Raw genomic sequence first — 21,518 nt, 5'->3', positions numbered from 1 at the left:
AGTCCTTCACATTGTGAAAACCCTGCATTTTCCAGCTAAGGAGCTAGAGGCACAGAGGCAGGAAGTAACCAGTCTTCAGCTATTGAGTAGCCAAGAGAATTCTGAAGAAGAAAGACAGTGTAAGGCTCAAAGCCAGAGGCCTGGAGACCAGGGTTCTAGCCAGAGACTTGCTATGTGACTGCAAGCAACACATCTACCACCTCTGGGCTTTAGTCTTCCTCTGTAAAATGAAGATGCACGTTGGAGGGAAGATGGGAGGGTCCCTTCTGGCTCTTTCTGCAACAACTCCGCAAGAGGCTTTCTCTGGCCAGAAAGATGCTCCAAGGTTTTGCTGAGACACCTTGCCTTGGATCCCCTAGAGCACTGAAAATGAGCCCCTTGATTCTGCAGCTGCACCAGGAAAAGTCAGGTGACTCTGTAGGGAAACCAGGAAGAGGGTGAAGTAGACCTCATCAGGAGAGCTATGCAGAAGAAAGGAAAGCTAGATCCTTGCCAAGTGCAGAGGAGGAACCGGGACAACCATTCCTTTAGAGGGGGTTTCCCTGGTGATATGAAACACAAGAAGATGGGAAGAAAACCATCACGCCCACTCACTTTCATACCCAAAGAGTTTATCCACAGGAGGTACAGCCATTACTTGTAAGGAGATTGGTGGCTGTGAGCAAGGGCTCTGAAGCTAAACCCAGGTTCAAATCCCTGCCTCACTATTCACTGCCTGTGTGCCCTGGGGCAGATGATCTGACACTTTATTCCTCAGTTTCCTCATCTGTAAACTGGGAACGATAATCACACCTACTTCCTAGGACCAGCATGCTGCTGCTGCTGCTGCTAAGTTGTGTCCAACTCTGTGTGACCCCATAGGCAGCAGCCCACTAGGCTCCTCTGTCCCCGGGATTCTCCCTTCCTTTGTGGAACCTCCTCTCCCGAGTCCGTAAAATTCCAGCCCATGGTTCTAAGGGAATGATTTCAGGGAGTTTCAGGGAGGAGCACATGACTCTGTCCCAGCCAATCTGAGTCCTGTATCACTCATACAGGCCACACTGATAGGTTCAGGGGACATGACCCAGGGGGCCTTGGAAGTCCTTCCAGGGATTTTGCTAGAACTTCCAAAAAAGAAACACATACCCCTCCGGGATGACAAGGTCTTATGAATAGTCAGTCAGGAGGCAACACAACTGTCTCTCCCACTAGGCAGTGAGAGCCCACGGAGAGTGACGCCAACACAGGAGAAAGAGTTGAGTCAGAAAGAGAAGCCTGGAGCTGCAAATATCATGGGAGACCCCAAAGGCAACTGACTGAGGCCTGCTCTCCACCTGCACCCTTATCCACCTATTGCTTAAGCCAGTAGTGTTGGGGTTTTGTTTCCTGGATCAGGAAGATCCCTTGGAGAAGGAAATGGCAACCTATTCCAGTATTCTTGCTTGAACAAAGGAGCCTGGAGAGCTACCCGGTACATGGGGTCACAAAAGAGTTGAACACGACTTAGCGACTAAACAACAGTAAACCAAAAGAGTAAGTAACTCGGGCTGGCGAGTTTTATCGCCCACTTCTCCTTTCCTGGGTAAACTGCCTGAGGGTAAGAACTGTTTCTGAAGGAATCCACTGGCTCTTGGGGCTTCCCTGGTGGCTCAGACAGTAAAGAATCTGCCTGCAATGCGGGAGACCCAAGTTCCATCCCTGGGTCAGGAAGATCCCCTGGAGAAAGAAATGGCGACCCACTCCAATACCCTTGCCTGCAGAATTACACGGAGAGAGGAGCCTGGTGGGCTACAGTCCACGGGGTTGCAAAGAGTCGGACACGACTGACACTTTCACTTCACCAGTTCTCAGTATACCATGTTCAGAAGGCACTCACGACCTTCCCATTCTCTCTTGAGTAGATATGTTGATGAACATAGATGAGACACCCTGCAAGTCTCCCCCTGGGCCCCTCCTCAAGTGGTTTGGGGGCTGAAACTAGCCTTGAATTGTTGCCTCACTCAGCCTACCTTCCCATGCACAGATGGTTTGGGAATAGCCACCCCAATAACATTTAACCTACCTCAGTGTGTGGCAGGATCGGTGAGCGTAAAGGGTGGGGGGAATGGGACACAATCCCAGACCTCAGGGATCTTGGATTCCATTGGAAAGGTGGAGTGTGTTTGGGTGAGCAGACAAGATCCCAAGTGACAATAATAAAATGTCAGGTCATCATCAGCAACAGGAGGGAGTCTGGGTTGGAGTCTGGTCACCCCGTGGATGACCGGTCTGGGGCCTGCACCTGTTAACACGGCGCCCTGTGGACATAGCCTGCATTCTCACTGCCTCCCTCTCAGCCTGATCCCCCGAGGGGAGAAAACAAACTTTCCCGTCCTTGCCCTATCAGCTGAGCTTCCCCAGCACCAATATAGAACAAAGCAAATTACCTCATGTCAAACTCCATTTTATTCAATTATGGCAGGGAGCGCCCCCATCGCTGATGCGATTCGAGCGAGAGGCCCTCCCCATCTCTGAAAGCAATTATGAGATTTCATGCACCACACTGCGATTCCTCAAGGGTTCATCTGACAGGGTTTTCTCTCTCCATATGGCGTGTGCTGTCAGTATGGAAACAAGCATGCTGTAAACTCACAGCATAGTAAACACCATGTGATTCCAACACAAGCTGTCAGCACCTTAGCTCTGACTGTGCCTCTCCCAGCTGTACAGAGGATCCCAGGCAAGAAAGCCATGTGCCGGGAGCCCAGGAAGAAAGAAGAGGATTAGCAAGCATCTACTGGGATGTTTCCTTAACTTGAAATAAAGATAAACGGACCTGTCCTCTGAGGAAGTGCAATCACCACGAAGATCGAAGGGCCAAGTCTGCAGTTCCTTTAGAGACAGAGAAGGAGGCCACAGAACAAAGAATAGGAATCTGAGGGTTGATCGAGGCAACAGGAAGAGGTGCGGATCAAAGTTCTTAATGCGTCAAGAGCAAGTCCAAGGGGCAGGTCACTTCCGGAAAGTCAGAGGCGACTGCGGTTTAAAGCACAAGTTGCTCTGTGATATCGATAGATCTTCAGAGTGGATCCTTCCTGGTCAGTTTCTGTGGAAGCTGGGCATGTTGTAGAAATGCCCACAGCCCTTCTCCCAAGGGTGTCCTAGGGGGGTTTGCTGGGGAGGAGTTCCCAGCATAGAAGGGCAGGAATCTCTCTGGCCTCTGAATCTCTCTCTTAGACTGGGAGGTCCTGGGATGCTGGGCACACAGGCAGGCACACACACAAACACACCAGCTCTTCTGAACATGAAAATTCTGCTTTGGCTACATGGCTCATTGATCTTTCCCTCCAAGACAGAAAGAGCCTGTTGTTATGTAAGGTGTGAGGAGCATCGGGCTCCCTGCCCCCAAAGTATTCACCAATCATCTAGTCATTCTAGCCTATTCTTTAGGTCCTTCCTTCATTCAACAAACTCTCTTCCAAGTTTTCCTGCTTTATGATACCAGAAGGTTCCTTCAATTTTCATACACTGTTATTGAACTGAACACCCAGTGGGGGTGGATGGTGTGGATGAGTGGATGGGAGGAGACATACCTCATACCCCTGGTGGGTCAATGATCCAGAAGCAGGCTTGGGGTTAACAGCTGGCCATCAGCTAAGACCAAGATTAGGGGTGTGGTCTTCGTGATGTGACATTTGACCTTGGCCGTTGTAGCACTGGTCTGGTGGACATAGAAAACTGAAGCATATCTAGAGGAAGGTAATGGACAGAGGGTCCAGAAAGCCCATTCTAAGCTCTGAACTTATAGTGCCCTAGGTCAAGGGGCAGACTGCACCAGGGAGGGCTGGGGCCCACCAGCACACAGGAGGGTGGGGGGTGGGGGAAGTGCTGGAAAGGCAGGCTGGGTTCAGACAGATAAGAGCTGGACGCCAAGGCCAAGGAGACTGGATGGATTCCCCATCCCACTAGAGCCTCAGTGATTCTAATAAGCACAAATGAATTCAAGTGCAGTTCATGGGAAGGTGGACAAAAATGGGGAGGGAGCAGTGAGTCCGAGACATTTACAGAAGAGGTTGCTGGTTTGGGAGCCATTCCCACCTGTGGTTCAAGCCCCGGCCTTTGGGCAGGGAGGGCGCAGCCTGTGTGGTTGCGAGATCCTACTTTGGTGAGAAGCTGAACTGAACTGGCTTTAAGGAAACCACATGTGTCGTTTGTTTCTTCAAGGGCTTGACACCTCCCAAGCATGCCCACGGCTGGCCAGGGAAGACAGCGGTGCCGCTCCATCCTGCAGCACGCCGAATTCCTGCCAAAAGGGCCTCAGACAGAACCGCTGTCCTCTTAGCAAGTTCACAGACACTGGCTGAGCCCCTTCTGGGCAATGCATACCCGGGCCTGTCAGGGCACCCCTTAAAGGAGGCTCCCCCTCCCCCAGGCTTTGTGTTTGTCTGAGCATTTTGCTTACCTGCCCCACTGAGGCAGGATGGAGGAAAGATCACAGGTAGGGCTGGTTACTGCTCAGCTGTGAACAAAGCTGCAGAGCAGGGCTATGGGAAATGCCCCAGCTGAGGGGCACACACACAGCTCTCCTGACTTGGGTGAGTTTTCAGGGGTGGTGCCGATGGGAGGCTCACTGGAGCATGGGAACAAGAGGGACGGGGTTGCCAAAGGCAATGCCAATTGTCAAGCACAGGAGAGAGGCTGAGTGCTGGGGAAGGAGAAGGTCAAAGCCAGAGAAATAGGGCCAGAGGCTAGGAGGAGGCACAGGGAGAAGCCACAGTGCATGGCTAAGTGTGTTATGGCAAAAATGCAGGGCTAGGTCTGCAACCACTGCAGGGAACCTTCAAGAATGGCTTAGAGTATATGGAGGTTCCTCAAAAAATGAATACGATCCAGCAATTCCACTGCTGGGTATTTATCCAAAAGAATTAAAATCAGTATTTCAAAGAGGAATTTGAATTTCCATGTTCATTTCGACAGTATTCATAAGAGCCAAGATGTGGAAATTAAAGAGGTTAACTTGTTTGAAGGTTCCTGAGTCCCAGGAGGTATGGTCAAAAGATGTCTAAATTTTGGGGGCAGGATTCACGGTGGTGGTGGTGGTGGTTTAGTTGCTAAGTCATATCCAACACTTTGTGACCACATGGACTATGGCCCATCAGGCTCCTCTATCCATGGGATTTACCAGGCTAGAATACTGGAGTGGGTCACCATTTCCTCCTCCAGGGGGTAGTCCTGACCCTGGGATTGATACTGCATCTCCTGTGTCTCCTGTACCACAGACTCTGCACCACTGAGCCACCAGGGAAGCCTGTTGTTCTTGCTGTTGTGGTTTGTGTCTGACTCTTCGTGACCCATGGACTGCGGCACGCCAGGCTCCCCTGTCCTTCACCCTCTCCTGGAGCTTGCTCAAACTCATGTTCATTGAGTTGGTGATGCCATCAAACCATCTCATCCTCTGTTGTCCCCTTCTCCTCCTGCCTTCAATCTTTCCCAGCATCAGGGTCTTTTCCAATGAGTCAGCTCTTCACATCAGGTGGCCAAAGTATTGGAGCTTCAGTGTCAGCATCAGTCCTTCCAAAGAATATTCAAGATTGATTTCTTTTAGGACTTTCCTTGATCTCCTTGAAGTTCAAGGGATTCTCGAGTCTTCTCCAACACCACAGTTCAAAAGCATCAGTTCTTTGGTGCTCAGCTTTCTTTATAGTCCAACTCCGACATCCATACATGACTACGGAAAAAAACATAGCTTTGGCTATATGGACGTTTGTCAGCAAAGTAATGTCTCTGCTTTTGAATATGCTATCTAGGTTGGTCATAGCTTTTCTTCCAAGGAGCAAGCATCTTTTAATTTCATGGTTGCAGTCACCATGTGCAGTGATTCTGGAGTCCAAGAAAATGAAGTCTCTCACTGTTTCCATTGTTTCCCCATCTATTTGCCATGAAGTGATGGGACTGGATGCCATGATCTTAGTTTTTTGAATGTTGAGTTTTAAGCCAGCTTTCTCACTCTCTTCTTTTACCTTTAAGAGGCTCTTTAGTCCCTCTTTACTTTCTGCCATAAGGATGGTGTCATCTGTATATCTGAAGTTACTGATCTTTCTCCCTGCAATCTTGATTCCAGCTTGTGCTTCATCCAGCCCAACATTTTGCATGATGTACTCTGCATACAAGTTAAATAAGCAGGGTGACAGTGTACAGCCTTGACGTACTCCTTTCCCCATTTTGAAACAGTCTATTGTTCAATGTCCGGTTCTAACTATTACTTCTTGACCTGCATACAGGTTTCCCAGGAGGGAGGTAAGGTGGTCTGGTATTTCCATCTCTTCAACAATTTTCCACAGTTTGTTGTGATTCACACAGTCAAAGGCTTTAGCGTAGTCAGTGAAGCCGAAGTAGATGTTTTTCTGGAATTCTCTTGCTTTTTCTATGATCCAACGGATTTTGGGAATTTGATCTCTGGTTTCTTTGCCTTTTCTAAATCTAGCTTGAACATCTGGAAGTTCTCGGTTCGTGTACTTTTGAAGCCTCACTTGGAGAATTTTGAGCATTACTTTGCTAGCATGTGAGTTGAGTGCAATTGTGCAGTAGTTTGAACACTCTTTGGCATTGCCTTTCTTTGGGATTGGAATGAAAACTGATCTTTTCCAGCCCCGTGGCCACTGCTGAGTTTTCCAGATTTGCTGGCATATTGAGTGCAGCACTTTCACAGCATCATCTTCCAGGATTTGAAATAGCTCAACTGGAATTTCATCTACTCTACTAGCTTTGTTTGTAGTGATGCTTCCTAAGGCCCACTTGACTTCACACTCCAGGATGTCTGGCTCTAGGTGACTGATCACACCATTGTGGTTATCTGGGTCATGAAGATCTTTTTTGTATAGTTCTTCGGAGAAAGCAATGGCACTCCACTCCAGTGCTCTTGCCTGGAAAATCCCATGGGCGGAGGAGCCTGGTAGGCTGCAGTCCATGGGGTCGCTAAGAGTCGGACATGACTGAGCGTCTTCACTTTCGCTTTTTCTCTTTCATGCATTGGAGAAGGAAATGGCAACCCACTCCAGTGTTCTTGCCTGGAGAATCCCAGGGGCAGGAGAGCCTGGTGGGCTGATGTCTATGGGGTCACACAGAGTCAGACATGACTGATGACTTAGCAGCAGTAGCAGTCTGTGAATTCTTGCCACCTCTTCCTAACGTCTTCTGCTTCTGTTAGGTCCATACTGTTTCTGTCCTTTATTGTGCCCATCTTTGCACCCTTGATATCTCTAATTTTCTTGAAGAGCTCTCTAGTCTTTTTCATTCCATTGTTTTCCCCTATTTTTTTGCATTGATCACTTAGGAAGGCTTTCTCATCTCTCCTTGCTATTCTTTGGAACTCTGCATTCAGATGGGTATATCTTTCCTTTTCTCCTTTGCCTTCAGCTTCTCTTCTTTTCTCAGCTATTTGTAAGGCCTCCTCAGACAACAATTTTCCCTTTTTGCATTTTTGTTGGGGATGGTTTTGATCACTGCCTCCTGTACAATGTTATGAACCTCCATCCACAGTTCTTCAGGCACTCTATCAGATCTAATCCCTTGAATCTATTTGTCACTTCCACTGTATAATCATAAGGGATTTGATTTAGGTCATATCTGAATGGCCTAGTGGTTTTCCCTACTTTCTTCAATTCAAGTCTGAATTCGGCAATAAGGAGTTCATGATCTGAGCCACAGTCAGCTCCTGGTCTTCTTTTTGCTGACTGTATAGAGCTTCTCCATCTTCAGCTGCAAAGAATATAATCAATCTGATTTTGGTATTGACCATCTGGTGATGTCCATGTATAGAGTCTTCTCTTGTGTTGTTGGAAGAAGGCGTCTGCTATGACCAGTGCATTCTCTTGGCAAAACCCTGCTGGCCTTTGTCCTGCTTCATATTGTACTCCAAGGCCAAATTTGCCTGTTACTCCAGGAATCTCTTGACTTCCTACTTTTGCATTCCAGTCCCCTATGATGAAAGGGGAAGGCAATGGCACCCCACTCCAGTACTCTTGCCCGGAAAATCCCATGGGCAGAAGAGCCTGGTAGGCTGCAGTCCATGGGGTCACAAGGAGTCGGACACGACTGAGCTACTTCACTTTCACTTTTCACTTTCATGCATTGGAGAAGGAAATGGCAACCCACTCCAGTGTTCTTGCCTGGAGAATCCCAGGGACAGAGGAGCCTAGTGGGCTGCCATCTATGGGGTCACAACAGAGTCAGACACGACTGAAGTGACTTAGCAGCAGCAGCAGCAGCATGATGAAAAGGACATCTTTTTTTGGTGTTAGTTCTAAAAGGTCTTGTAGTTCTTCATTGAACTGTTGAATGAAAACCACAGTCACAGAAAACTAACCAAACAGATCACATGGATCACAGCCTTGTCTAACTCAATGAAACTAGGAGCCATGCCACATAGGGCCACCCAAGACAGATGGGTCATGGTGGAGAGTTGTGACAAAATGTGGTCCACTAGAGAAGGGAATGGCAAACCACTTCAGTATTCTTGCTTTGACAATGCCATGAACAGTATGACAAGGCAAAAAGATATGACACTAAAAGATGAACTCCCCAGGTCAGTAGGTGCCCAATATGCTACTGGAGAAGAATGAAGAAACAGCTCCAGAAGGAATGAAGAGGCTGAGTCAAAGTGGAAACAATGCCCGGCTATGGATCTGTCTGGTGGTGAAAATAAAGTCTGATGCTGTAAAGAACAATATTGCATAGCAATCTGGAATGTTAGGTCCACGAATCAAGGTAAATTGGAAGTGGTCAAACAGGAGTGGTAAGAGTGAACATCAACATTTTGGGAATCAGTGAACTAAAATGGGCAGAAATGGGTGAATTTAGTTAGGATGACCATTATATCTACTACTGTGGGCAAGAATCCCTTAGAAGAAATGGAGTAGCCCTCACAGTCAACAAGAGAGTCCGAAAAGCAGTACTTGGGTACAATCTCAAAAACGACAGAATGATCTCTGTTCATTACCAAGGGAAGCCCATGGAATATAATATAATCTGAAAATATATATATAACTGAATCACTTTGTTGTATACCTGAAACTAACACAATATTATAAATCAATTATGCTTCCAATTAAAAAAAAGAGAGAGCGAATGGCTTAAAGAAAATGGATAGGTTCTTCCCTGGCAGTCTGGTGTGGTAAAAACCCCAAACTTCCAATGCAAGGGGCACAGGTTCAATCCCTGGTTGGGGAAATAAGTTTCCACATGCCAGGCAGCACAGCCCTACCCTCCACTAAAAAAAAAAAAAAAAGAAGAAAGAAAGGAAAAAGAAAATGGACAGGAAGTAATAGGTTGCTTGGGGATAGAGGTGAGACACAAAGAGACACAAGTCAGCATAGTGTTAACTGAGGGGTTCAGCAGGTAAATCTATTTGGTGATGAAGGTCACTGTCTGAGAACACATGTGCAGGCATGCCAACACATGCATACAGATTTGTAACACGCATGTCCTGAAGGTTTTAGGCAGAGCCAAGCCTACCTCAAAAGTCAGGCATGACCCTTACCAAGTTATCACCCAACAGAGGGCACACCCAGACAAGAGGCCCCATCCGCACCACCACTTTGGGATGTGTGGTGTTTGCTCAGAGGCCCTTGTGTCTCGCAGCCTGTTCTCACAGTAAGCCACTGATGGTACCCACACCTCAGGCCCACTGTGAAGGACACCGGCTAAAGACAACATGTGGTGGTGGTGGGGTTTTAGTTGCTCAGTCATGTCTGACTCTTTGAGACCCCATGGACTGTAGCCCACCAGGCTCCTCTTGTCCATGGAATTCTCCAGGCAAGACTACTGGAGTGGGTAGCCATTTCCTTCTCCAGGGACTAAATGTGTCCCTTCCCCCATTAATACGAAGAAACCTAATGCCCAGTGTGATAGTATTAGGAGGTGAGACCTGGGAGGTGACTAGGTCGTGAGGGTGGAGCCCTCATGAATGGGATTCGTGCCCTTTTAGAGGAGGCCCCGGACAGCTCCCTCACCATGTCTTCCCTGTGAGGACACAGCAAGAAGATGTCATTTATGAACTTGCACCTGGACTTCCAACCTCCAGAACTGTGAGAAATAAACTTCTGTTGTTTATGGGAATTCCCTGGTGATCCAGGGGTTAGGACTCCATGCTTTTACTGCCAAGGGCCCAGGTTCAGTCCCTGGTCTGGGAATTAAGATCCTTCAAGCCTCATGGCCTCCCCACAAAAAACCCAGAATAAACAAACAAAACCCTGTTGTTTATAATCCACCCAGGCTGTGGCCTTCTGCTGTAGCAACCCAAATGGACTAAGGTGCTATCCTGTCTTGGGCACGTCCCCGAACCTGAGACCCAGCACCTCTTGCATCACACGGGCAGTCAGAGCACCACAGGGCAGTCAGAGGATCAACAACACACATGAGCGTCCAGGCCACTCTCAGTATATCGCAGGTCCTACACAAACAGTAGGCCTTCCCAAGGGGCTCAGCGGTAAAGAATCTGCACGCTAATGCAGGAGACATGGGTTCGATCCCTGGGTCAGGAAGATCCCCCGGAGAAGGAAACGACAACCCACTCCAGTATTCTTGCCTGGGAATCCCATGGAGAGAGGAGCCTGGAGGCCTATAGTCCATAGGGTCACAAGAGTTGGACATGACATAGCGACTAAACAACAACAATGCAAATGGTAGCCATTCGGATATCACCTCTCCTCTAGAAGACTCGGGAGATTCAGAAAGGAAGTGGGATGTAGCCAGTGAAAGCGGGGCTGACTCTACATTAGCACCAGAGATGGCAAACCCAGCCACTCCTCTTGACGTTGCTGAGCCCCGGGAAAGGCAGGGGCCAGGGCTTTGCGGCCCTTCTCCCCCTCCTCCAAGCCTCTCTCTCAGAGAGAAGCCACACGTGTCCTCTCAGCACTTGGATGGCGTTAAAAATCTCACAACCCACAATCAATTCGTGCAAGACTCATGACCCCCAGTGGATTTAGAAACAGGAATGATATTGATAGTGAAGATAAATAAATGCTGTCACTGTTTTCATTCTTTTCGAGTGACATGAGATGGGAACATACTTTCTTAATTAAGAGCCTGTGGTATGTGGATGCTTGGAGGGTCACCAGATTTTCCCAACTGAAAGCCAGAACTCAGGCTGTGGGACTGCATGGCTCCCCTCGTGGCTACAGACCCAAGCAAGGGAGGCCGCCACCCCTCCCTCCCGACGTAGCCTCAGTCCCCAGCGGATGGGGAGCAAGGAGAAGCTGGGGTGGGAGGGGGCGTCAACCACGAAACCAGCTTGGGATTGTGTTCATTGTCGCCCCAGGCACTCCTTGAACTTGGGCCAAAGAAAATGCACGTTCCATTTCAGAAGTAAGAGCAAGAGAGCTTCCTGAGGAAATGGAAATGCTAACACCGGAGCCCTTGGAAATGAAACCACATGTTTATTGTACATGGAGGGGAGTCGGGGTGGGGGGGCGTCCAAAAGTAATTCCTGGAGCCATCTCTCTATCAACTGGAGGTTTTGTTCCTTTCTTTTTGTTTCCTTTCATTTTATTAAACACCATTTTACTGAAATACCAGGTTTTATTGTTCTGTTTTTTTTCTTGTTGGGGGCAAGGGTCCGAGTAGGTCCCGAGGCAATTGAGGAAAACAGACTGGAGGAGACTGAATCAGACGGAGGCCTCGAGCCCCTCCCTCCAGGTCCAAGATGATAAACAGCTTTCTTTCAAAAATTCCTGCCAACGCTGGGAAAACAATCGGGCGTTTGCTCTGAGGAAAAGGCTGTCTGACGTTTGAAAGGCAAGATAGCATCACGGATAACGGCAGTTCTTCACAGCCCGCCTCTTGGAAGAAGCAGGAGAGGAAAAAGGAAACATTTGGTATTTGGTTAGCAACAGCCGAGTGGGTTCCTATTGCTTCAAGAAAGATGTTTTTATGTGAATAAAAAAATGACATATGGCACATTACACAAACACACCCAAACCCAGCCCCGTCTTCCTGCACTTTCTGTCACCCTCGTTTTGGTTTCGAGTTCTACTGAATGTCTTGTACTTGTCACATGTCTCTGGAGGACCAAAACTATTAAGCCTGAGCCTTACAAAGGTTAGCAACACCCAGAAAAGTCACACATGAAACCCACCACTGAGTGGGGTGTTTGGGGTCTGGGCTGCCAGGTGGGGGAAGGGAGGGAATATGGGGTGGGGGAAGGGGGAGGAAAGGAGGGTCTGCTCTGAGGATTTGTGAAAAAAAGAGGAGTGGGAGGGGGCTGAAGTGTGTTTTTGCGGGGCCCCGGTGCGGCAGCCCAACCAGCCCCACCTCTGCTCTGAATCCACTGGCTGCTGTCAAAGCCCAGGAGGAACCTAGAGCCTGGGAAAGGGCTGAGGGCGGAGCTGGACAGGACGCCAAGCCGACGCTGTCGCTGCAGGGCCCTCTGGGTAACGGTGGGGCCCTAGAGTCCCGCAGTGACCGCTCCCTTATCCTCGCAGCCAAGAAAAGCAGAGAGTTCAGACACTTCCTTGCAATGAGAATGCGAGGAAGAACTGGGTGGGTAAGTGGAGCAGTAGGAGAAGGCAATGGCACCCCACTCCAATACTCTCACCTGGAAAATCCCATGGACGGAGGAGCCTGGTGGGCTGCAGTCCACGGGGTCACTGAGAGTCTGACACGACTGAGCGACTTCACTTTCACTTTTCACTTTCATGCATTGGAGGAGGAAATGGCAACCCACTCCAGTGTTCTTGCCTGGAGAACCCCAGGGACGGGGGAGCCTGGTGGACTGCCGTCTCTGGGGTCGCACAGAGTCGGACACGACTGAAGCGACTTAGCAGCAGCAGCGGCAGTGGAGCAGTAGAGTGGCGGAGGTGGGCCTGGGGAATGGCCAGGGAGGCACACACACTGTGTGGCTGTGACTGGGATGCCCGGCATGGGGGAAGAGCTGGGGACAGACTTGGAACCTGGGGTCCACGCTTGGCTTTCTTCCTGAAAAGCTGAAAGTGTTAGTTGTTCACTTGTGTCCAGCTCTTGCAACGCCATGGACTGTAGCCAGCCAGGCTCCTCTGTCCATGGAATTCTGCAGGCAAGAATACTGGAGTGAGTAGCCTTTCCCTTCTCCAGGGGATCTTCCTGACCTAGATATCAAACCCAGGTCTCCCGCACTGCAGGCAGATTCTTTACCATCTGGTGGCTCAGACAGTAAAGACTCTGCCTGTAGTGTGGGAGACCTGGGTTCAATCCCTGGGTTGGGAAGATCTCCTGGAGGAAAGCATGGCAACCCACTCTGGTATTCTTGCCTGGAAAATCCCCATGGACAGAGAAGCCTGGCAGGCTACAGTCCATGGGGTCACAAAGAGTTGGACATAACTGAGCAACTAAGCACACACAGGGATTCTTTAACAGCTGAGCCACCAGGAAAAACCTGGCCATCTCTAAATCAGTAGCCTGAAACACTGGACCCTGAGCCCTATCCCAGGCTGAAAGCCCCCCACTCTGTGACTGTAAGACTGCCTCGAGGGAAAAGCATGCCAACCACCCGGCATCAGCAGAAAGGGCATTTGGTTCGTCAGCAGTGGAGGCTCCTAAAAGCACCCTGCACAAAGGAGACAACTGATGTATGTGACCTGTGGCTGTTTCTATTTCTTTAGATTTTAAATGTTTACAAATGAGGATAAAACAAGTTTTCAAAAAACATGGCTGCATGGCCTGAGATTAGGAAGTCCCTGGCAAGCAAAGGAGATGTGACCCCCAGATGTCCGCTTTAGGGTGCAGGGTCTGAGCTCCATGTGGGTGCTCAGAACCGTGCCGGGCCAGCAGCAGAGCCTCCCGGGAGCCAGGCCATGCCCGCTGGGGTGCAGCACCTGGGAAAGCCCGGGGGAGCGTGGATGCTGCTCTGTGCCTGCTGACCGGGGCCTGCCTTCACTCGTGTTCTGCTCACAACCATCCTCTTAGAGCCACATCCCTTCTACAAGCTTTTCTCCTCCTAGAAGAGAAATTTCCATGTGGATACAGGCGACTTTAGAAATTGAAGTACACAGGCCACACCCAGGTCAACTGGAGCAAATCTCTGGAGATGGCGTCAGTAGTTTTTAAAGCTCCCCAGGAGTTTCCAAGGACTAGTTCATCATTTGATCCCCAGCAACTGGAACAGTGCCTGGCCAAGCAAGAGCACAGGTGTATACATAAGACAAATGACTGTAAAATGAAACAGATGAACAAACTATGTGTAGTGGAGGCCATAAGCCTCCTCCAGGCTAGGGAGTAAAAATCCCTGGGCCCACACTCCCTTGACCCCCTCCCACCACGAGTGGTTAATCTGCCAGAAATGCAGGTCTCCCTGAAAAGACTACATGATGAAGAGCTCTTCCTAGCAGGACTTCCATCTAAGATTAACAGAAGAACCCGTGAGGTGTGGAGGGCTCTGAGTGCCCTGGCTGGGCCAGGCCATCTGCCACAGCTGTGGTGGGCCCATGGCACCCCCAGGAGTAAGGTGGGCCCAATGCCTTCCAGAGAGCTCAGTCAGACCCATGGGGCTGGGGCCAGGGGACCAGGGGACCAGCTTCTGCCTCTGGCTTCTCCTCTGATGCCTGTATGATTCCAGACCCATCAATCTGCTCTCTGGACCTCAGTTTCCCCTTTTACAAAATCAAGCTGATAAACTAGGAGAGCGTAAATGTCCCCGCCTTCCAGCTTGGTGGTCCACAAGCAGGTGGCTGGGGGGGCGGGAGTGGCGATGATGCAGACATCAAAGAGGACTTTTTCCTGCATCAGAGTCCCACGCAGAGTTCATGGCAGTTGAGGTCTTTGAGCCCACCTGGCCGCTGCCTTTGCACTGTGCCCAGAGCAGGCAGGAGTTAAATGGCAGCATTTCCCGAAGGCCAGGGAACAGTGATGCTCTGGGGGCCAGGGTCCCCAGCTGCCATTTCAGCCCTGCCAGTTTGCTTCAGGGTCCCAAAGCTATGACACCCCCTACCCCTGTGCCTCAGTCTTATCCTGAGAGCTTTTCCTGTTTGAGCCTGAATGACCATGCCTGACTCACCTTTACTGTGGGCTACTCTAGCCTGCCCAGGAGGACAGCAGGGAGGCATGGGGGCTCTGAAGCCTCAGAGGCTGTGCCCATTGTGCCATCCAGGGCCCCAGGGTCTGGCTTTACCTGGAGCAATGAGCTAATGAAGCAAAAGCCGCAGGAGGGCAGGGCCAGGAAGCGGCTGGGCAGGCAGGAGCCAAGGCAAACAGCAGCCTCCAGGCAGAGGCGGCCCTGCTTCTTCCTGGGCCCGTGGCCAAGGCCCAACGAGGCGCACAGCTGTGCCAGCTGAAAGTGGCCTGAGAAGCAAATGCCTGGGAAGGTAGAGGCAACTGATGGTCTCTCCAAAGTCCTGATGTCTCAGGGTCCAAAGACACCCCACATCCTCTCCATACGATCCCCAGCAGGGGCTTAGCCAACATCAGCTTCTGGTACTTCTGTGTACTTCTGGTTACAGGAAGCACTTCACCTACAAGGTGTCCCGTAATCTTTATCAGTACTGTGTTAAGGGTCATTCTTATTTGGAGACCAAACCTGTCTTTCTCTAATATCTGCCTGTTTGTCCTTATTCCTGGGATTGTTGTGTTCAGTCGCTAAGTCATGTCGGACTCTTTGCGACACCATGGACCATAGCATGCCAGTCTCTTCTGTTTTCCACTATCTCCTGGAATTTGTTCAAATTCATGTCCATTGAGTCGGTGATGCTATCTAACCATCTCATCCTCTGTTGTCCTCTTCTCTTCCCGCCCTCAATCTTTCCCAGCATCAGGGTCTTTTCCAATGAGTCAGTTCTTCACATCAGGTGGCCAAAGTATTGAAGCTTCAGCTTCAGCAACAGTTCTTCCAATGAATATTCAGGGTTGATTTCCTTTAGGATTGACTGGTTTGATCCCTTGCTGTCCAAGGGATTCTCAAGAGTCTTCTCCAGTATCACAGTTCGAAGGCATCAATTCCTTGGTGCTTAGCCTTCTTTATGGTCCAACTCTCACATCTGTACATGACTACTGGTAAAACCATAGCTTTGACTGTAAGGACCTTTGTAGGCAAAGTGATATCTCTGCTTTTTAATACACTATCCAGGTTTGTCATTTCTGGGACAGGGAGGGCAAATGTTTGCTAGTAGTTTATTCTGTGCTCCTGGGGGCCTCTCTCAGATAAAAGTCCAGTTCCACCAACTGCCTCATCACAGCTTCTACAAGACCAGCCGTGCGACACACCCAAACTCTGTTTCCCCAAGAAACAGCCTGTGGAGGGCTCAGCCCACTGGTACCCAATCCAGGTCTTTAATCATTAAATGTGCAGCCATGTCAACTCTTCCCCTCAAGTCACCTTTGCTTAGCTCAGCCCCAGACCCCAGAGGGGCTAGGTTGGGAAGAGATGCACATATTTGCAGGCACATAGAGTTCACCTGGTACCCACATTATAGAAGAGAAACAGGAGAGAGGTGTACTGCTTCAGCAGAAAGCAACACAGAAAGGCAGAGTCTCAATTCAGATGTCTCTTAGCTGAGTTACAGCCCAGGGTGGAGTCGGGATTTTAGACATGAATTTTCATAGAGTGCAGCTAAGCTGGTTTTCAGAAAGAGATGACTTTTGGGTTAGAAAGTGACCTCCCCACTTCGCCACCGGATGCGTCATAATAATAACTGAAGGGTAGCAATTAACAAGAATGGGGCACCTGCTGTATACCAAGCACCAAGAGACTCACTGCAGGTGCTTTTCTCTTGCAAGCCTCCTAACAGCCCTAGGAAATAGATGCTACTATCAGCCTTTGTTTCAGATGTCAAAAATGAGGCATTGAGAAGGAGTTAGCATAAGGTCCCAGAGCTAGCAAGAGGTGGGGATAAGATCTAAACTCAACTCTCCCTGAAAACAGAACAACTTTTCTCCATCTCTTAGCTTCTAGGGATCCATGGCATCAGCTGGCAAAGGACTGGAACCTCAAGAGGTGGATGGCCCACACCGGTGCCCCACACCAAGGGCACTATTTGGCAGACTCTGGGAGCTCACAAGGGAAAGGGGGCACCCCCTAAGCTGAATGCACCGTGATCTATTGGTCATTTCCACTCCCACGGGCCCAGGACTGCTCTGCATACTCAATCCGGGGCTCCAGCCTCTAGAGACCAAGGCCTGGGGAAACCAGGGCAGGTCAGAGGCTGGCTGTCAGTTGGACAGCTATGCATCACTGGCTGGTCCAGCACAGGAGAACAATCTGGAACACCCTTCTCTCCCCTCACCCTCCAGAATGCCCCCTTCCTGGAGCTCCTTCAGTCTCATGCTGGCCCCACACCTGTGATCAAGCGACATGCATGCTGTCTCGTTCCTTGGGCTGTGGTCCTCAGAGTTGACCTCCTCACCGCCCCCACCATCCCCAGCTGAGCTGTAAATTCTCTGCATCTCCAGCAGAGCCAGGGACAGTCTAGACACTTATGAGGTCACCAATAAATGTACAATTGATTAAAGCAGGCGCAGCCATGAGAAATATTATTCACTAGGATCCTGTTTACACTTCCTTTGTCAAAACAAATCCCTCGCTCCTTGAAGGTAGAAACCTTAGAGTCCTGGGTGTTCAGAAGTAAATGCTTGGCTTTTAATAGGCTGCTGGCATTGCACTTCACAGCACATTCCTGTGCTCGGACCTACATAGAGGCAAATCCTTAAGCCAAGAGGTGGTGATAGTTTAGTCACTAAGTCATGTTCAACTCTGGCGGACTATAGCCCGCCAGGCTTCTTTGTCCATGGGATTTTCCAGGCAAGAATACTGGAGTGGGTTGCCATTTGCTCCTCCAGGAGATCTTCCTAACCCAGGGATCAAACCCATGTCTCCTGCATTGCAGGCAGATTCTTTACCAACTGAGCCACCAGGGAAGCCCTAAGCCAAGAGGACAGGAGTTCAAACAGGGCTGGACCACAGCTGGAGTGGGCAGGGCTCAGGTTGCCTTGTTCCCTGGACGCCCAGCTCCCCACTCAGAGCCTGGCATGCAGTAACATTTGACGAGTGATTGAATGAATGACCTATTTCATCAGTTTGCTAGCCTTTGGCTACATTCTAATTTCTCTCCGGCTGGGTCAAGTTAATGAATGGATCTGCCACTAGGGAAAGCAAGCCTCTTCCCAACACTGGCATAGTCCTTCTTCAGGACACAATCATGTCAGAGCAGAGAAAGGGTGTGCTGGAGGGAGCAGGGACATGGGCCCTGTGGCAAACCTGAAGGAAAGCCAGTGTGACACTCTCACTGCTTAGATGGGGACACTGAGGACCAGGTAGGAGAAGGTCTGATCGTATTCATCACCGCAGGGCTTGCTGAGCCACTCAGCCGCTCTAAGGCTCTTGCTCAGTATGAACAAAGAGTGGAAGTTCTTGATTAAATTCAAAGACCCTCACCCTAGGGTCCCACCCAGGTCTGGCACAGAGGCTCCCTCCCGGTCGAGCCTTTTCAACAGTCCCTCCCAGGACCTGGGGTCTTAAACACGGTGCAAGGTAGTTGCTTCTGCAAGCCTGCAGGCTGGTGATGGACGCCAGGCAGGTGTCTCCTATAAATCTTCAAGGGCCATCTCTGCATGGAGCCAAGTAGACACTTTTAATCATCAAGAGGGGGGAAAAAAAAGCAAAATGCCTCCTGCATTTTCATTTTTATCTCAGTAAAACAGCACAATCAATTTGTCAGCAGGCAGTAACACTTCTTGCCAAATACCACTTATTTTAAACTAAAGCTTTCTCAGCTATACAAATACAGACGAGAAGCACGCAGAACCCAAAACACATGTTTTGCTTTCTTCCCTTCTTTCTTGAGTCCCGCGTATCTCATAACTGTCTAGACCTCGTAAGCTCTGTCTCAGCCTGGAGAAGCCCCCTCTGGGAACACCTTTCCTCTTCTCTCTGACTGCCAGGCTCCAAACAGACATTTCAACAGATACTTAATTGATGCTGAGCCTAATAGGTATCCTCCTCTGTTACTCAGCACGCGAGAGATAACTGGGAAAAAGACCAAGAAACCATCGGGATGATCAAAGAATATCATTGTGGTGAAGCCTCTGTTTCTAACTGGTCTAAAAACGTAACCCATAATGGCTGTTTGTTTTCAATCATTCCTTGCCAAGAACAATGTTCAGATGATTGAAAAATTCCACCCTGGAACCTCAGATTCTCACTGATTTTTCCCTTCTGAGGACCTGCATGGAGAAAAGCTCTGCTCAGAAGATGGAACTGATAACGGGGACTGGTAAGCTCCCAGCTCCTCACACTCAGCGAGCCGCCTTGGGAGGCCCTCTGAGGACTTCGGAACCGGGCCTGGGTTCTGAGAGGTTGTTCTAGGTGCATCAGGGCCAGTTTGAGTAGGCAGCTAAGGCACAGAGAAGGGGAGGCAGAGACCCTCCCAGTGCATGGCACGTGGTAGGCCCTCATTAATACTCTCTACCCATCACTATTGCTAGAAGCAGCCACTGGAGATTTCTAGAATTCCCCAAAGCCACCCACTTCACTGCCCAGCCAGGGGAGAGCTGAGCACAAACTATCCATAAAGGATGGACTGTGAAGCCAAGGCCCACCCACCTGAGCCTCATCTACTAAATCAGACAGAGTTCCAGATGCCCCTTCGCCACCAAGAGAGAGGCCAAGGTGTGGCTTCACACATGATGTACCCACCCGACCTCACTCAGCATGGCCCACAGGGCTGTAGTAAGGCTCCCAAGGCCCCATGGGCCTCCAGCAGGCCTAGAACTTAACCAAATAGAGGACAGTTTCCCTGGTGGAATTAAGGTACCCAAATCTCAAAAAGCAAGTGTTCAGTTCTAAAAATGGTGACTTGAAATGGAGAGCACTTTCTCTCCCTGCCCAACACAATTTAGCTTTCCATCTCTGCGATACAGGAGCTTCCCAGGTGGCTCAGTGGTAAAGAATCTGCCTGCCAATGCAGCAGACACAGGTTTGATTGTTGGGTCACAAAGGTCCCCCAGAAAAGGAAATGGCAACCCACTCCAGTATTCTTGCCTGGGGAATCCTATGGACAGAGGAGCCTGGTGGGATGAGATGGTTGAAGAGCATCACCAACTCAATGGACATGAGTTTGAGCAAACTCCGGGAGATAGTGGAGGACAGAGGAGCCTGGCATGCTGCAGCCCATGAAGCCACAAAGAGTCAAACATGACTGAGCGACTAAACAACAACTCTGTGACATCCCGGGTAATCCATTCTTGATCCATCAGATAAAAGTTCCAGTATCTTCCAAAGTGATAGTTTGGAGGCTGAAAGGTTCTGAAGTCAGTAGAGCTTTTTTGCTGTGAATCACATCAAGTAAACACTCTGGTTCCAGGAACTGGAGGCAGCGTGCTGGAAACCACATGTGTTTTCCCAACATGAAGGAGCTGTGCACACCGCCTCATCTCAGCCACATCGGGCTCAGGTATCCCTGGGGTTACTGAAGGGCACGGGCAAGAAGCAGTCCCCAGGTGGCCATGCCAGTGCCTGGGGTGATACTGCCTCTCATACAAGGGCCAGGAAGGTGAGTGAGGTGCCTGCACTCAAGGGGCACACATCCAGGTGGCCTCTGATCCCGAGCCGTGGTTAAGTGACTAAACACAAGATTGTATACAGGGCTACTAAGGGCTTCCTAAGAAATGATGTTCCTTTTTTAAACATTGACTTCAACCTTGCAGTATGATTGCCTCTGATGGTCACAGAGCCCAAAATGCGGACATTCTGCAGCTGGCGCCCACACTTCCTGAAGGCAAGGGCTGCCTTTCGGTTCTGAACCCCTTCAAGCCTCACCCAGAGCTGGGCCTCTCTGTCACCTCTCCTCTCAGGAGCTCAACACAGGAGATCTTGAAACTTTGCTTGGGTGATTGCTCAGTTAAGGTCCCTCCCCAGCTTCAAGCTGGAAGTGAAGGGTCAGCCCTGCTCTGTTCTATTCCTGGCTGTGCTCCCTAGAGCCCAGAGCAAGGCCTGGGACAGGGCTACTGCTGCTGCTAAGTCGCTTCAGTCGTGTCCGACTCTGTGCGACCCCATGGACTGCAGAATACCAGGCTCCTCCGTCCATGGGAGTTTCCAGGCAAGAGTACTGGAGTGGGTTGCCACTGCCTTCTCCGTGGGACAGGGCAGGTTCTCAGAAATGGGAGAATGAATGAATGAATAAGTGAGGCTTACTGAATAAGTGCATAAGTGTGCCTGCTCAGTTCTCAGTCGTGTCTAACTCTTTGCAACTCCATGAACTGTAGCCTGCCAGGCTCCTCTGTTCATGGGGATTCTCCAGGCAAGAATACTGGAGTGGGTTGCCATTTCCTCCTTCAAGAGATCTTCCCAACCCAGGGATCAAACTCTAATCTCTTGAGTCTCCTGCATTGGCAGGTGGATTCTTTACCACTGAGCCACTTGGGAAACCCTTGCTGAATAAGGGAATGGTTTTAATCATGATGCAGCTAAGGCCTCTCCACTGAGGCAGTCAGAGAGCAGCCAAGGCCAGAGTGAAAAGCCAGTGGGGGGTGGGGGAGGCGTCTGCTCACAACCCCCATCTGTAAGGGACCCCTTACACGGTGGCTTGCACACGAGTGTTCAG

The 21,518-nt window shown here is 49.9% G+C and overlaps 1 protein-coding gene across 2 annotated transcripts in view; it reads right to left on the bottom strand.

The window, feature by feature from the left end:
- GRK5 (G protein-coupled receptor kinase 5) overlaps positions 1–21,518 on the bottom strand; it is a 224,515-nt gene that overhangs the window by 67,404 nt on the left and 135,593 nt on the right. The window lies entirely within an intron of this gene.

Source organism: Bubalus bubalis, chromosome 23, assembly GCF_019923935.1.
Source record: "Bubalus bubalis isolate 160015118507 breed Murrah chromosome 23, NDDB_SH_1, whole genome shotgun sequence".
In the NCBI taxonomy this organism is placed as follows: Eukaryota; Metazoa; Chordata; class Mammalia; order Artiodactyla; family Bovidae; genus Bubalus; species Bubalus bubalis.
This window is presented reverse-complemented; position numbering and strand designations above follow the sequence as displayed.